This window comes from Neltuma alba, unplaced genomic scaffold (genome assembly GCF_004799145.2).
Source record: "Neltuma alba isolate B1F8T4 unplaced genomic scaffold, ASM479914v2 tig00012838_pilon, whole genome shotgun sequence".
Taxonomy (NCBI): Eukaryota; Viridiplantae; Streptophyta; class Magnoliopsida; order Fabales; family Fabaceae; genus Neltuma; species Neltuma alba.
The window spans coordinates 204,327-212,274 of NW_021637227.1; the positions used below are offsets into that span (position 1 = coordinate 204,327).

The 7,948-nt window shown below is 34.3% G+C and overlaps 1 pseudogene; it reads right to left on the bottom strand.

Annotated features, from left to right (window-relative positions):
• Positions 1–1,210: 1,210 nt before the first annotated feature.
• On the bottom strand, positions 1,211–7,948 carry LOC114731607 (protein HYPER-SENSITIVITY-RELATED 4-like; annotated as a pseudogene).

Consider the following 7,948-nt stretch of genomic DNA (forward strand, 5'->3'; position numbering starts at 1 on the left):
CTCCTGGTTGTTTATAACTATAGAACCTCTATTTTTTTGCCTGATATAGAAGCTCAATATTTAAGCATATAGTGTAATATAAAAATTCTTACATAATTATTCGTGAGTCAAATATTGGGGGCGCTTTCTTTCATGACTTCATTGACTTGCCACCCGAATGGCCCACAAATGCTTGCCGTCCAAGAAAAACCCAAGTTTAAGTATTTTTCATATAATTTTATTTTCTTGGTTGCTATTTTTTTTCCTGCCATCTTTTGGTCGCTAATTTATATTTATGAATGCACACGCATGACTTGTTAATATACAATATCAACTATATTTTTAATTCCTTCATCGTTTTTAAAGTCATAATTTTCTTTCTATCTTGTAACTAAGGGCTAATTACTTATTTGGATTTTTTAATTTGTTTTCTCAAAAATATTTTTTATTACTCGGGTAAAACATATTTATATTATGCATATATAATATAAAATATTTAAATTGTAATGGCGGTAATCCCTAGAAAAACTGCCAGCTATATTGTTTGATTCTGCTATTGGAAAAATCTGATTCCTGGTCAAAAAAAAGAAAAAGAAAAAGCTGATTGATTTTTTTTTTTCCGTTACATTCATTCAAGTAAAACACAAATAACAAAATTAACTATTTCGAGATTGAATTCTCTGCTTTTTGGTCCCAAAAAAAAGATTGAATTCTCCGCGCACTTGCGCGACAAACATTTGCTGTTCTTGATTTTAGTGAGACTTAATTTTGTAAAATATCATAATTTTATTTTTTTTATTCATTATATTGTCTAATGCATATTTTTTAAAATAGTTTTCTTATATATATATTTTCAACTATTGATACCAAATTTTTGTTATTGATTTTTGCATAAAATTTTTTTTCACCATCAAAACTAAAAACTCATTGCTTATTTAAATTTTTTAAAAATTATTTTCTCAAAAAAAATTTTGGTCAGATAAAAATTATATATTTTTGCTTTTTGTAACAAGAAGAATAAGAGATGTTCCCTCGATTTTAAATATAAAACTCATTTTATAATATAAAAATAAATTTTATATTTAGAACAGATGGGCTACTATTTTTTATCTACTAACTAATAATAGAATGCAAATAAAGGTCCACACACGTGCTAGTGATTGATCTTATTGGGCCTAAGTATGCCCACAATCTAAATTCAAGATGATCCATGGATAAACGGTTTGCTGAACTACAGTGCATCACTTTCTTTCTTCTCGCCATCCACTGGCCTGTCGTCATCATCACCCGCCTGCTTTTCTTTATCACGAGATTCTTTCTTTTTGGCCTCAAGCTCTTCATTTTCGATCTTTTTCTGTGCAAGAAAGTGCAAAAGCTCTTGAAGAGTAGAGTGATGATCAGTACTCTTCGTCTTTAAGAACTGCTTAGCCACTTCAACGAGAGTGATGTGGGTGGTAAGGATGGCTTCTTCAATTTGTGGGAGAGAGAGTGATATTCAAGTTGAAGGTAATTAAAAACAAACTGTCTAAACACGGAGGGAGAGCAATATGACATGGGGATGTGAACGTCCATGCGACCTGGACGCAGCAATGCAGGGTCAAGTTTCTCCTTATGGTTGGTCGTGAACACTATAATCCTCCCATCTCTACAACTTGACCAGAGACCGTCAATGAAGTTCAGTAGCCCCGACAGTGTTACCTGTTAAGTCAATCACCCATATGATGAATATGTCAATGCAGTATACAAGTATGTCACTACAGTATAATTAGTTAATTACAAGGAATATTGGCATGGGGAGTTCAGATTATTAAAAAAGAAGTAAAAATAGATTCTCTCCCTGAATCTAAATTTCCTACAGGCCTTTAGAAGGAATCATAGATCAATGAATTTGCATAGAAGTGGACCTGGTCATAAACCAAACTGCAGATTAAAGAGAACGGAGTATTAATGAATAACCTGTGGTTGTGGGGATTCAGATCCCGAAGTAGCCGTTGATTTCGCTATGCGATCCTGGAATTCGATGGTGCAGCCAATGTCTTCCACAACAAGAATGGACCTATTCGCCATTGCAATTAGTAAGTGTCAAAGCTCTGAGTTGCATCGTAGTTCCGTCAGCTCTAAATCATATATGTCAAAATGTAAGTAATTCGCCATTGCAACAATCAAGCTCGACTTCCCTGTTCCAGGTGGGCCATAGAGCAAATACCCTCTCTTCCATGCCTTCCCTACCTTCCTGTAATACTCTTTCCTACTCACAAACCTCTCCAGATCCTCCATCACAAATTTCTTCTCGTCCGGGTCCAATGCTAGTGTCTCAAATGTAGACGGATAAGTTTATATTTATTCAATGATTGTTTTGAGAATTTTAAATTAAAATTTTAATTTAAAAAAATTTGTTATTCAAAGACATATAGAATGTTTTTACTGATTAAATTTAAGTTAAATAGTTTATTTGGGTTATTTAATATATTATTGAGGTCTTAATTGGTTTGAATATTGAATAAGTTAAATATCTATTGTTGAAATAATTTTTGAAGGCTTGAAAAATTATAAATTCAGAATTTTAATATAAAATATTTATATTTTGGCTAATAAAAATATATTTGTTTAAGTTATTAAATTTAAGTAGTCTTATACGAAAATTTTATTTTCAAAATAATATTGTATCTATTATAAATAGCTAGATCTGGGAGAGTTAATATATTTTTGTAATTTTAGTTTAGAGGGTAGCATTAAAATTTTAGAATAATTTTAAAATAGTTTTGTTATATGTTAATAAATATTTATGTGCAATTTTGTAGACTAATAAGAATTTTAGAGTAATCATTGTGTGAATATTTGTAAATTAAAGAGTAATAAACTAAGTATTCTTTCATGTTTATATGAATTGTGTATGATTATATTGTAGATTTATTAATTTTTATTATAACATATTGAAATATATGTACGTATTATGACTTTTCAAATAAATGTTTTAATGTTATTTTAATTTGTTAAAAATTATCGCTATTAATTATATTTCAGGGCCAACGAACGGAGCAAGGAAGAAGAAAATACTGGAATGGAGTTGGAGGGGAGAGCCGTGTTGCTTCTTAAATAAGCATGATAATGAACTTCAAGGAAAAGGAACAAAGAGAAAAATACTGAAAGCAATGGCCATGTGGTAATCGGAAGTTGACGGAGTGTTCGCGTCATTTGAAAACAGCAAGGACGAAGGCTCTGTGACTGTAACTACTCCAATGAACCAGCCCAGGCATTTCCTTAGCCACCGACCTCATTGACCTGACCACGCCAGACGCAATTTAATTGATATTAATTAAATTCCTTGTTATTAGTGTCCTCATAAGGTAGCTGATAAGTTAAAGGAAACTACTATCGAGCTGCCATAAGACCAATCATGTTATATAATAGTGAATGTTGAGTTCTAAAAGAAAAATAACAACATAAACTCATGGTAGTAGAAATAAGGATGTTGAGATTGATGTATAGTTATATAAGAAAAGATATTATTTGAAATGATAATATTAAAGGAAGAGTAAGCATAGCGCTTATGAAAGGAAAAATAATTAAATATCGTTTGAGATGATATGTACAGAGAAAATCATTGAAGGTGTCAGTAAAGAGTATTGATTAAACAACTTGGAGTCACTTCAAAAGACGAAGAAAAAACCAGAAAAAACTCTCAAGGAGACCATTGAACAAATTTTTTTTTGCTAATACTCCTTCGGTCCTTAATATAAGATCCATTTAACTAATTTGATTAGATTAAGGAAGTTAGGTAAGTTAGTTAATTATGAGAAATATGATGCGTTTTTCCTAAAACACCATAATCATCTTTCTTAATACCCCATCTCCCTCTTCTACTTGATTATAGTCAAGGGAGTATCTATATGGGTAATTTAGAGAAAATTGATAAATATGAAAAATGGGTCTTACATTTAGGACCAAAACCAACTCAATAATTAGATCCTATATTAAGAACCGGAGGAGTAACTTATTTAAAGATTTGGTTATTGATAAAGTACAATGACATCAGTTGACAAAGCATAATAACATCATGCAATCCACGTGACTAATTTTATTTAGTTGAATATGACTTGTTTTGTTTGTTACTATTATCCTTCGCATTAAGTCATTTTTCGTTAACTTATGTTCCTACTCCCCTTTGCTTCCCTAATGAACTTATTCAGTAGTACTGGCGTGTTTCCGTTGTGTGAGATTATTCAATCAGATAAAGTTTGTAAGTTTGCTTTTTAAATTCAGAGAAGCATCTATTCATGTTCCATCATCAAAGTTCTCTAATAATTGTTAAATAATGTGTGCTTCAATTCCTTCACGTTTTTTAATTTCATTATCTTTTGTTTTTCTCTCATTCTTCTTCTTCTCTTCTTTTTTGTTTGGGTGCTCAAACGTTATTGCTTTTTTTTTTTTCCTTTTTTACGAAAGACCAAACTTTATTAAAAGATAAACTGATTACACACATAAAACTCGACTCACGTACGACCAAGACCATATGAGTTTGGGTTAGAAACAAAACAGAAACATAACATGAACAACAGAAAGTGAAAACAAATCAAAAGATAGTGAATAAGAAAGAGAGATTTGATGGGGCAGATCCCCATAGGACCATGGTAGACGTCATGTGGCTCAAACAGCTCCAAGTGCGCAAAGAGCAGCTCTGATCGGTCTGATGAAGAAGCATCTTCATACCGAATCAGGTCAAAGGCTAATATCACCGGATCCCTCGCGGGATTTGAAAGAACATCTAACCGCTGAAGCAGAAGATTTGATGAAGCACACAAGAAAGGAGAGAAAAGGAAGAACATGGCCCACACATTATTGTTTGGTTTCATATTACTCCTCCGGTCCTTAATATAGGACCCAATTTTTGAGTTGGTTTTGGTCCTAAATATAAGACCCATTTCTCAAGAGTAGAAGGGGAGAGAGGGGTATTAAGAAAGATGATTATGGTATTTTGGGAAAAATGTGTCACTTTCTTATAATTAACTAACTTACCTAACTTCCTTAATCTAATCAAATTAGTTAAATGGGTCTTATATTAAGGATCGGATGAGTATATAGAGATTTGTTCGTGGGAGAAACTTCGTGCTAACTTACACTTTTATGGAAAGTTGCATGCATGTACGTTTCCACGGAACATGGAAAAGAATAACTTTATCTCGGAAATTATCAAAATTCGCTTTCAACAGAGTTTCGAACGTAGCTTTAACCTCGACCAAAAAGATTCATTGCCATAATATGAATGACTACGCAACGGATACTTTTTTTTATAACATTACTTTACACATTATAAGAAATGCAGAAGATTCTTCTTTAGCTTCTCTCTTTACATTAAAGTAGTTATTTTTTTCATATTCAGTTCGGGGGGCAAAACAATCATGTGCGGGTCAAAATAAATTTGAAATTTACAATGTGGATTAAAAAAGTAATTATAAAAAAAATCTCCTAGTAGGTTAATTAATGTCAGGTTCTAAAAAAATGACAATAAGATTAATGATCCCCACTTGTTATTAAATTTTTTTTAGTGATAATAGTCTTTACTTGAAATCTCATAATAATTTTTCCAAATAAATTTACTGCCTTAACTCGGAAATAGCATTCCAATTCCAACGTCATTGCATATAATTACCGACCCACACAAATTATGAATGCGGGGACGGAGCTAGCCTAAAAAAATTCTTCATTCAGTGCTCATCACAACGATGAGTACCGTGTGCTTATTACTGTAATGCAATATAAACCATTCAAAATCTAATATGGATTGTTTAAATTTAGAATTTTTAATATATATTTTTTGCAATGATAAATTTATTTTTTAAATATATGTTAGTTATAATATTATAATTATTTTAAATGATGTATCTATTAGAACAAAAAGTTGATTAAAATATATAAAAAAAACTTAAATTTAATCTAAACCATTCAAAATCGATCTGGATAGTCCAAATTGTGATGAGCACTTCATGCTCATATTGTGATGAGCATGGAATGTGCTCTCAACCTTAAAAAGGCTGTGATTGGCAGGAATTAGTTCCAAGGCTTGCCTCAAGACCAGCACCATAATACTTGTCATTGTAGAAAAATTTAAATTATTCAAAATCAGTTTTAACGGTCTAGATTTACAATTTTTAGTTAATAATTTTTAAATAAAAATTTTATTTTTAAAAAACTTACAATTAAGATATTATATTTATTTTGGATTATGTACCTATTTTAAAAAATAAAAATGTTAAATGTTAAATCTCGATCATTTATATTAAATTTTAGTGGCTGAGATATGATGAGTATTAATGAGCACTGGAATTGGTTGCGTGAGAGGCTGGGTCTTTGATGAGTAATAATGGCTCTGCCTTTGGCTCGTCGTCTATTGGGCGTGAAATTGTGCCGCCCCCCAAACTTCAAAGTCATCATCATCAGGCAACTGATCCTTTTCATCATGGGGGTGAAGTTCTGTTTCCCTTTTTTTGGTCTCAAGCTCTTCATTTTTTATCTTTTTCTGTGCCAGAAAGTGCAGAAGGTCTCAAAGAGGTGAGTGATGATCATCACTCTTCATCTTCAAGGGTTGTTTAGCCACTTCAGCAAGTGTGATGTGGGTGGCAAGGATGGCTTCTTCAATTTGTGGGAAGAGAGAGTGATGCTTAAGTTGAAGGTAATTAAAAACAAGCTGCCTAAACACGGAGGGAGAGCAATATGACATGTAGATGTGAACGTCCATGCGACCTGGACGCAGCAAGGCAGGTCAAGCTTCTCCTTGTGGTTGGTGGTGAACACTATAATCCTCTCGTCCCCACAACTTGACCACAGCTAGTCAATGAAGTTCAGTAACCCCGATAGTGTCACCTGTTAAGCCAATGACTTTGTTAAGAAGTCGAGCTCGTGATCCCAAGCTAAATTGTCAAGACTAAAGAGGAGGTTTATCAATGAGTAACCAGTGGTTGTGGTGATTCAGAGCCTGAAGCGGCTGTTGATTTTGCTTGGTGATCTTGGATTTCAACAGTGAAATCAATGTCTTCCACAACGAGAATGGACCTATTTGTCATGGCAATCAGATATAGTTGGAGCTCCGAGTTGCATCGTATTTCCTTTAGCTCCAAATCCTATATGTCAAACTGTAAGTAATTCGCCATTGCGGCGATCAAGCTCGATTTCCCTGTTCCAGGTTGTCCGTACAGAAAATACCCTCTCTTTCACGCCTTCCCTAACTTCCTGTAATACTCTTTCCCACTCACAAATCTCTCTAGATCCTACACAACGAATCTCTTGATGTCCAGGTCCAATGCCACCGTCTCAAACGTAGCTGGATGGTCCAGCTTCGTCGGTAGTCATGCCTCATTCAGATTCCCGTAAAGGTTCCCTGCCATGAAAATCCTCAGGGCCCTCGCTTCTTGCTTCTTCACTTTCGCTTCTTGCAGAATGGAGGGAAGGTACGACGTTAACACCAACTCCTTGTGCTTCTTGTGGAAACTCAGCTCCAATGATCGGACTTCCGATCGCAGCGTCGAGCTCAGGTCTCTCGCATTGTGGAAATTTCTGGACTCAACCTCCCTGCATATAAAGACCCAACTGAATTTGACACCATCGAACACGTCCACGATGGCCTCGTCGGGTTCCACGGTGATCGCGAAGCCCTTTTCAGCATCAGGCTTGCTAACTTTGACTCTGCGTGTGGATGGGGGGATTTTTTTGCCCAAATAAACGCGTGCGGCGTCGTAGATTTGGTTACTGGCAATACCATCGAATTCATCGATCACCATGGTGAGTTGAGAAGAGAAGTGACGGAAAATTCTAAGATACCGTTGAAGAAAATTTCTTGAATGTCCCAAGGCAAGAGGTCTCGAGCCACTGACCGGACAAACATTGCGGTGGCAACCACAGAGGCGGCTGTCGAAACGAACGTTTTGGCAGTGGCAAGGTTGGTTTCAGCGGAAGAGGATGAGGAGAAGGCCAT